At 35.8% G+C, this 8,213-nt stretch overlaps 1 protein-coding gene and 1 pseudogene across 3 annotated transcripts in view; both read left to right on the forward strand.

Annotated features, from left to right (window-relative positions):
* FCHSD2 (FCH and double SH3 domains 2) overlaps nucleotides 1-8,213 on the forward strand; it is a 274,562-nt gene that overhangs the window by 75,953 nt on the left and 190,396 nt on the right. The window lies entirely within an intron of this gene.
* LOC111723401 lies at nucleotides 4,928-5,473 on the forward strand (annotated as a pseudogene).

An 8,213-nucleotide genomic window follows, 5' to 3' on the forward strand; every position in this document is an offset into this window, starting at 1 on the left:
ACTCAGAAATAAAAACAAAGCAGGAGGAATCACACTACCAGATCTCAGACTATACTATAAATTGATAGTGATCAAAACAGCATGGTACTGGCACAAAAATAAGAGAGGGTGGTGTATGGAACAGAATAGAGAACCCAGCTACTTCCCATTATTTGATCTTTGACAAGCCATTAAAAAAAATTTAGTGGGGAAAAGATTCCCTATTTAACAAATGGTGCTGGGCGAACTGGCTGAAAACCTATAGAAGACTGACACTGGACCCACGCCTTTCACCATTAACTAAGATAGACTCTCACTGGATTAAAGATTTAAACTTAAGACATGAAACTATAAAAATACTAGAAGAAAGTGCAGGGAAAACTCTTGAAGAAATCGGCCCGCACAAATATTTTATGAGGAGGACCCCCTGGGCAATTGCAGCAGCATCAAAAATACACTACTGGGACTTGATCAAACTAAACAGGTTCTGCACAGCCAAGAACACAGTAAGTAAAGCAAGCAGATAGCCCTCAGAATGGGAGAAGATATTTGCAGGTTATGTCTCTGACAAGGGTTTAATGACCAGAATCCACAGAGAACTCAAACGTATTAGCAAAAAAAGAACAAGTGATCCCATCTCAGGGTGGGCAAAGGACTTGAAGAGAAACTTCTCTGATGAAGACAGGTGCACAGCCTACATATGAAAAAATGCTCATCAGCCTTAATCATCAGAGAAGTGCAAATCAAAACTACTTTGAGATATCATCTAACTCTAATAAGATTAGCCCATATCACAGAATTCCAAAACCAGAGATGTTGGCATGGATGTGGAGAAAAGGGAACACTTCTACACTGCTGGTGGGAATCTTTCTTTTGGAAAGATGTTTAGAGAACACTTAGAGAACAAAAAGTAGACCTGCCATTTGATACTATAGTTCCTCTACTAGGTATATATCCAAAAGGCCAAAAATCACACTATAACAAAGATATTTGCACCAGAATGTTTATTGCAGCCCAGTTCATAATTGCTAAGTCATAGAAGAAGCTCGAGTGCCCATTGACCCATGAATGGATCAATACATTGTAGTATATGTATAGCATGGAATATTACGCAGCCTTAAAGAAAGATGGAGACTTTACCTCCTTCATGTTTACCTGGATGGAGCTAGAGCATATTCTTCTTAGCACAGTATCTCAAGAATGGAAGAAAAAGTATCCAATGTACTCAGCCCTACTATGAAACTAATTTATAGCTTTCTTATGAAAGCTATAACCCAATTATAGTCCAAGAATGTGGGGAAAGGGGAAAGGGAGCGAGGGGAGGGTGGAGAATGGGTGGAGGGAGGATAACTTGTGGGACTACACCCATGGTGCAACTTACAAGGGTACATGTGAAACTTAATAAATGTAGAATATAAATGTCTTAACACAATAACTAAGAAAATGCCATGAAGGCTATGTTAACCAGTTTGATGAAAACATTTCAAATTGTATGTAAAACCAGCACATTGTACCCCTTGACTGCATTAATGTACGCAGCTATGATTTAATAAAAAATAATAATTTTTTTAAAAAGGTTACATTTCCTGAGGATAAGCAGTGTTCTTTACTAATACCTGTATTCTTTAGTAATAAAAAAAAAAAACAGCTATAGAACAATTAGGAATTTCTTTGCATTTAAGAGATTTGACAGGTGGAAATCATCTTTTCACTTGAGGCAGAGTTTCACAGGTTTTCATACCTTGCTTGGCTCTTAAGTTCAGAAACTCACTTGTAATCTATGCAGAGGAGGTGTCCTCATAACATTAATAAGACACTTAATTTATTAATTTATAATGGGAGATCTTCTGGTCAGGATAATTATCTTTAAGACAATCAAGGAAACAAGCTTCTGTATCAAAAAACTGTTCAGTAGGCATTTAATTAGAACCGAGAGAGTGAGTTCAGTGTTTTACTCAGGGCAGGTGGGGGTGGAGATGTGCTTGTGGTTAGTTTTGTTTTTAATTTTGAATTGTTTCTAGAGATGGATCTCATTGTATCACCCAGGTTGGTCTTGAACTCCTGGACTCAAGTGATCATCCTGTCTTAGTCTCCTGAGTAGCTAGGACTATATGCTTGGCTTAGAATTTTTTTATTGTGGTTATATATATATATACATATATATGTATGAAACAGTAAATGAAATTTACTGTTTTAACTATTTTAAGTGTGTTAACTATTTTAACTATTTTAAGTGTAAACTTAGTTAACACACTTAAAATAGTTAAAACAGTAAATTTTAACTATTTTAACTATTTTAAGTGTAAAATTCAGTGGCATTAAGTACATTAATAATGTACAACTATAACTGTATCCAGAACATTTTCATCACCCCACACAGAAATTCTGTACCCATTAAGGAATAATTCCCCATTCTCTCCTCCCATAGCCCCTGGTAATGTCTAATCTACTTTCTGTCTCCATGAATTTGCCAAGTCTAGATACTTTATATAAGTGCAATCACAATATTTGTCCTTTTGAAGCTCAACATTCTTAAGGAAATTCTACTCTTCTACTTTAGTGATTGTTTGTTTAAGTAGGGTTCCTCAAATGTATTTTGATTGTAGGTTCTAGCTATAAAAAAATTAAGTGTTGTATGTGTATGTTTATTTCTAAGTTATATCACATGTATTCTGTACTAATGTATACATTATAAAATATGCATAAAATCTTAGAAGAATGAAATAAATTATTTTGAAATATATTATCAATACCTTTTTTCTGATTTGATTATTTACATTGTATGCCTGTATCAAAATATCACATGTTCCCTGTAAAAATATACAACTGTTTTGTGGCCATAATGATTAAAAATTAGAAAATTTAAAAAACCTTTCTAAAATGAGAAGAAAATCTTCTGAAGGCTTTCTGCTATTACTAGCTTGTATCTGAAGGTATAACATTTTATCTTATTTCTTCTAAGGTTTTATTGGATGATCATTATATCCACTTTATATTGCTGCTGATAAAGAGCTCTTTGTATGGATAGAAACTGTCAGCTCTGCCGTCTGCTTGTATTTGAAATATCAGTATTTAGTTTTTCTTTATCAGAGTCTTTTAAAGCTACTTACCCTTTTTTTTTTTTTTGAGACAGAGCCTCAAGTTGTCGCCCTGGGTAGGGTGCCATGGCATCACAGCTCACAGCAACCTCCAACTCTTGGGCTTAAGCAATTCTCTTGCCTCAGCCTCCTAGGTAGCTGGGACTATAGGCGCCCACCACAACGCCTGACTATTTTTTGGTTGTAGTTGTCGTTGTTTGGCAGGCCTGGGCTGGATTTGAACCCACCAGCTCTGGTGTATGTGGCTGGCGCCTTAGCCACTTGAGCTACAGGTGCTGAGCCAACTTCGTCTTCTTCTTCTTTTTTTTTTTTTTTGAGACAGAATCTCACTATGTCACCCTCAGTAGAGTGCTATGGTGTCACAGCTCACAGCAACCTCAAACCCCTGGGCTTAAGTGATACTCTGCCTCAGCCTCCCGAGTAACTGGGACTGCAGGTGTCTGCCACAACACCCAGCTATTTTTTTGTTGCAAGTGTTTAACTGGCCTGGACCAGGTTCGAACTCGCCACCCTCCATGTATGTGGTTGGGGCCGTAAATCACTGTTACGGGTGCCGAGCCTACTTACCCATTTTGTGTGAGTTCAATTAAAATGATATTTAAATCACAAATAGACACAACCCGGTACATATAAACTATAATTATTTAAATACATTGAAAATGAATGCATAAATGAAAGAGCTACTATAACCCCTCTGTGTTGTAGAACATCCTTTCTACCCTAGAATATCTTGTGTATTGTACATAGCATTTGACTATCTGAGATTCTTTCCAAGTGAGAGGCAAGAGTGACTCCTGTCAGACACTGTTACCTCAGGCTCACTGATCTGAAGTTGGGATGTGGTCTCTCCAACACCTTTTCCTTAGAGTGACTTGCTTAACCAGAATGATTATTTTCTACTTTCATCACAAAAGTGCATTTTGTTGGATTTGCTAAATGCCATAGTCTTATCCATAGTAAGTTTAAAAGTGTATGTTGAGATAACTAAAATAAGACCTTTACACTCACAATAAGAACAAATTTTAAAACTTCAGTTTCAGAGAGTGACTTTATCTTCACTTATTCTCTGAAACTGAATGGAGTTGAATAGTGTCTCCTGCAAATTCGTGTCCACCAGAACCTGTGGATATGAATACATTTGTATATAGAGTCTTTGCAAAGGCCCAATTAAGATGAGGTCATATTATGTTAGAGCAGGCCCTAATCCAGTGACTGATGTCTTTGTAAGAAGAGAGAAATCTGGACAGACAGAGAGACAGAGATGAGAAGAACATGTGAAGATGGAGGCAGAGACTGGAGTGAAGAATCAATCTGTAAACCAAGGAATGCTAACAATTGCTGGCAACCCTCAGAAGCTAGTAGAAATGCATAGAACAGATTCTCAGAGCTTCCAAACAAAACCAAACCCTGCTGACACCTTGATTTTGGACTTCTAGCCTCCAGAACTGTGACTGAATAATTTTCTGTTATTTTAAGTCAGGGGTCCTCAAACTTTTTAAACAGGGGGCCAGTTCACTGTCCCTCAGATTGTTGGAAGGCCGGACTGTGGGCCCCTGGACGAGTTTGCTGCTAAGCAGGATAGGCAGCGGTGGCAAAAACACCTGGCAGGCTGGATAAATGTCCTAGCCGGGCCGCATGTGGCCCATGGGCCGTAGTTTGAGGACACATTTTAAGCCATTCAATTGTGTAACTTTGCCACAGCAGCCTTGGGGAACTGTTATAGTAACTAAGTATATTTTTTTCCTATTCAAATATGAATTTGAGCCTCCAGATGTGATTACTTCTATAAATATGATTGAAAGGATATTCACCTTTTTGCTGGAGATGCTGTCTTCCAGTAATTCACCAAAATGACAAATGCAAAGGGAAAGAGGAGAGACACCAATAAAGGTTCTCTAGGCCTTTTAGAAAACATGGAGTTGTTCCTTTGGCCACATACATGTGCATCTACAAGAAAGGTGATATTGTAGACATCAAGGGAATGGGTACTGTTCAAAAAGGCATGTCACACAAATAGCATGCCAAAACTGGAAGAGTGTACAGTGTTATCCAGCATGCTGTTGGTATTGTTGTAAACAAACAAGTTAAGGGCAAAATTCTTACCAAGAGGATTAATGTTCATATTGAGCATATTAAGCACTCTAAGAGCTGAGATGGCTTCCTGAAATGTGGGAAAGAAAATGATCGGAAAAAAAAGGAAGCCAAAGAGAATGGTACCTGGGTTCAATTGAAGCACTGACTGCTCCACCCAGAGAAGCTCACTCTGTGAGAACCAGTGGAAAGGATCCTGAGCTGCTGGAACCTATTCCCTTTGAATTCATGGCATAGCACACTTTGGGAACCAGTGAAAAGGGATATATGATGTTCAAACCTATTCCCTATGAATTCATGCCATAACAGGCATAGCATGCTTTATGACAGCTAATGGAAAAGGCTCTGAGCTGCTGGAACTTATTTCCCTGTGAATTTTTACATGATATAACATGTAAAAAAAATAAAAGCCTACTTTAAAGAAAAAGAGATAAGATGGATATTCAACCTCCTAAATTATAGTAATAGCCAAGAGTTTTTGGAACACTATAAATATATATTATACCTAATTATATTACTAATATAAATATATACTAGTCAGTCACTATTTAATTTTTAAACCAATGCTGTAAAGTATAGACTATTATTCCAACTTTTTTATTAATGGATGATAATTGTACATATTTTAGGGGTATTAATGATATTTTCGTACATAAATGCTATGTATAACAATCAATTTAGAGTAACTGGGATATCCATCACCTCAAATATTTATCTTGTCTTTATATTGGGAACTTTCCAATTCTAGTAGTTGTTTTGAACTATAGAATAAATTATTGATAACTATAGTCACCCTTCTGTTCTATCAAATACTAGATCTTATTCATTTTATCTAACTGTATGTTTATACCTGTTAACCAAATTCTCTTCATTCCTTCTCTACTCTCTCCACCCTTTCCAGCCTCTGGTAACCACCAATCAACTCTCTAACTGCGTGATACCCAATTTTTTTAAGCTACCACACATGAATGAGAACTCTTATCTCTGTTTAATAACTTACCTTAAATAACATGTTATTTGCTTTTCTGCACCTGGGTTATTTTACTTAACACAGTGATCTTCAGTTTGAAGATGAAATGAAAATTCATCTTCATTTTACTGCAAATGATAGGATTTCATTCTTTTTATGGCTGAATAATAGTCCACTGTGTTTATATACCACATTTTCTTTATTCATTCATCTGTAGATGAACTCTCAGGTTGATTTCATATCTTGGCTGTTGTAAATAGTGCTCTGCTAAACATGGGAGTACAAATATCTCTTTGATATATCAATTTCGTTTTTTTTTTTTTTTCTGGCTATATACCCAGGAGTGGAATTGCTGAATCTTATGGCACTTGATTTTTAGTTTTTTGAGAAACTGCCATACTGTTTATTCCTATACTAATAGATTTCCACTAACAGTGTGTATGTTTCCTTTTCTTTGCATTCTCTCCAGACATTTGTTATTCTTTTTTCGATAAAAGTCATTTTAACTGGGGTATGATGATATCTCATTGTGATTTTATATCTCTGATGATTAGTGAACATTTTTTGATATACTTGTTGGTCACTTGTACATCTTTTTAGACATGTGTTCAGATCTTTTGCCCATTTTTTAGTTGGGTCACTTAATTTTTTCCTCTTGGGTTGTTGGACCTCCTTATATATTCTAGTTATTAATCCCTTCTCAGATAGGTAGTTTACAAGTATTTTTAATCATTCTGTGGTTGTCTCTTCACTTTAATGATGCTTTCCTTGGCTGTGCATTAGTTTTTAGCTTGATGTGATCTCATTTGTCAATTTACTTTGGTTGCCTGTGCTTTGGGGGCATTACTCAAGAAGTTTTTGCACAGACCAGCATCCTGAAGCATTTTTCCAATGTTTTCTATATTAGTTTAATAGTTTCAGGTACTTAAATTTAAGTCTTCAATTCATTTTGATTTGATTTTTGTATATGGTGAGAGATAGGGTTCTAGTTTCAGTCTTCTTCATTTAGATATCTAGTTTTCCCAGCACCATTTATCCCTGTATTTTAAATCAGCTGGTTCCAAACATAACTTCCAAATCAGATGAAATGCCATCAAACTTTTTGATGTGATATATGGAAAAAGACTAATGAACAGAGATTTAATTTTGTAGGCCATTACTATAACCTAAGCTGTTGCTCTTTCTGATTTTCTAAGTTGTTTTGCTTCTTGTCTTTTCTGAGAAAAGAACATGGGATCTAATGCTTTTAGTTTAAAAGAAGGAACATATGCTATTTTGAAAACATTCTACCAGGGTTGTATCTTCAGCTCCACTCACTCTCTCGCCTATGAAGTCCTTGAGTGTACAGGTTATATGTTGCTTGTGATTTATTTCTAATGCTTAGTGTAGTGCCTGACACATCATAAGTGCTTAAATAACATTTGATGCATGGAAAGTGAAGGAAACACTCTTCTTATCTATTGTGTTGAAAATTACATTTCAGAGTAGGGATTGATTAAAATGTTATTCTTAAGCTGAAAAGTGGTATTGCTAAAAGGAAATTGAAGCATATCTTTTTACTAATAATTGAGAGTCAAAAGTAGCTCACTGTGTAAATCCTTATTTTTTCAGAAATTAATCATTTAATAAAGTTTACATTTGAATAGTTACAAAAACTTTATATATTTCTTTTAGTAGAATTAAACTCTTATCTCTGTTTAATAACTTACCTTTCTTCACTTGCTGAAAGAGTTTTGAAGTTAAATTTTTCCACACTATTAAACATTAGAAGCATTGCTCGCCTTTAAACCACTGAAAAGACCTTAGCTAGTTATGAATTCTTTGTGGTCAAGGAGCCTGTACCATCATTCTTTGTAGCTTACAACTTCTTGAAAGGAAGAACTCCAATAGAGTTGTTAATAGATTGACTCTTTGATATCAATACTCAAAATATTCTAGCACTATTGTTCTAAAGTTGAAATTTTATTTTATTTATTTATTTTTTTTTTTGAGACAGAGCCTCAAGCTGTCCCCCTGGGTAGAGTGCCGTGGCATTACAGCTCACAGCAACCTCCAACTCCTGGGCTCAAGCGAGT

The sequence above is a fragment of the Otolemur garnettii genome, unplaced genomic scaffold (assembly GCF_000181295.1).
Source record: "Otolemur garnettii isolate 467f Iridium unplaced genomic scaffold, OtoGar3 scaffold00001, whole genome shotgun sequence".
Lineage (NCBI taxonomy): Eukaryota > Metazoa > Chordata > Mammalia > Primates > Galagidae > Otolemur > Otolemur garnettii.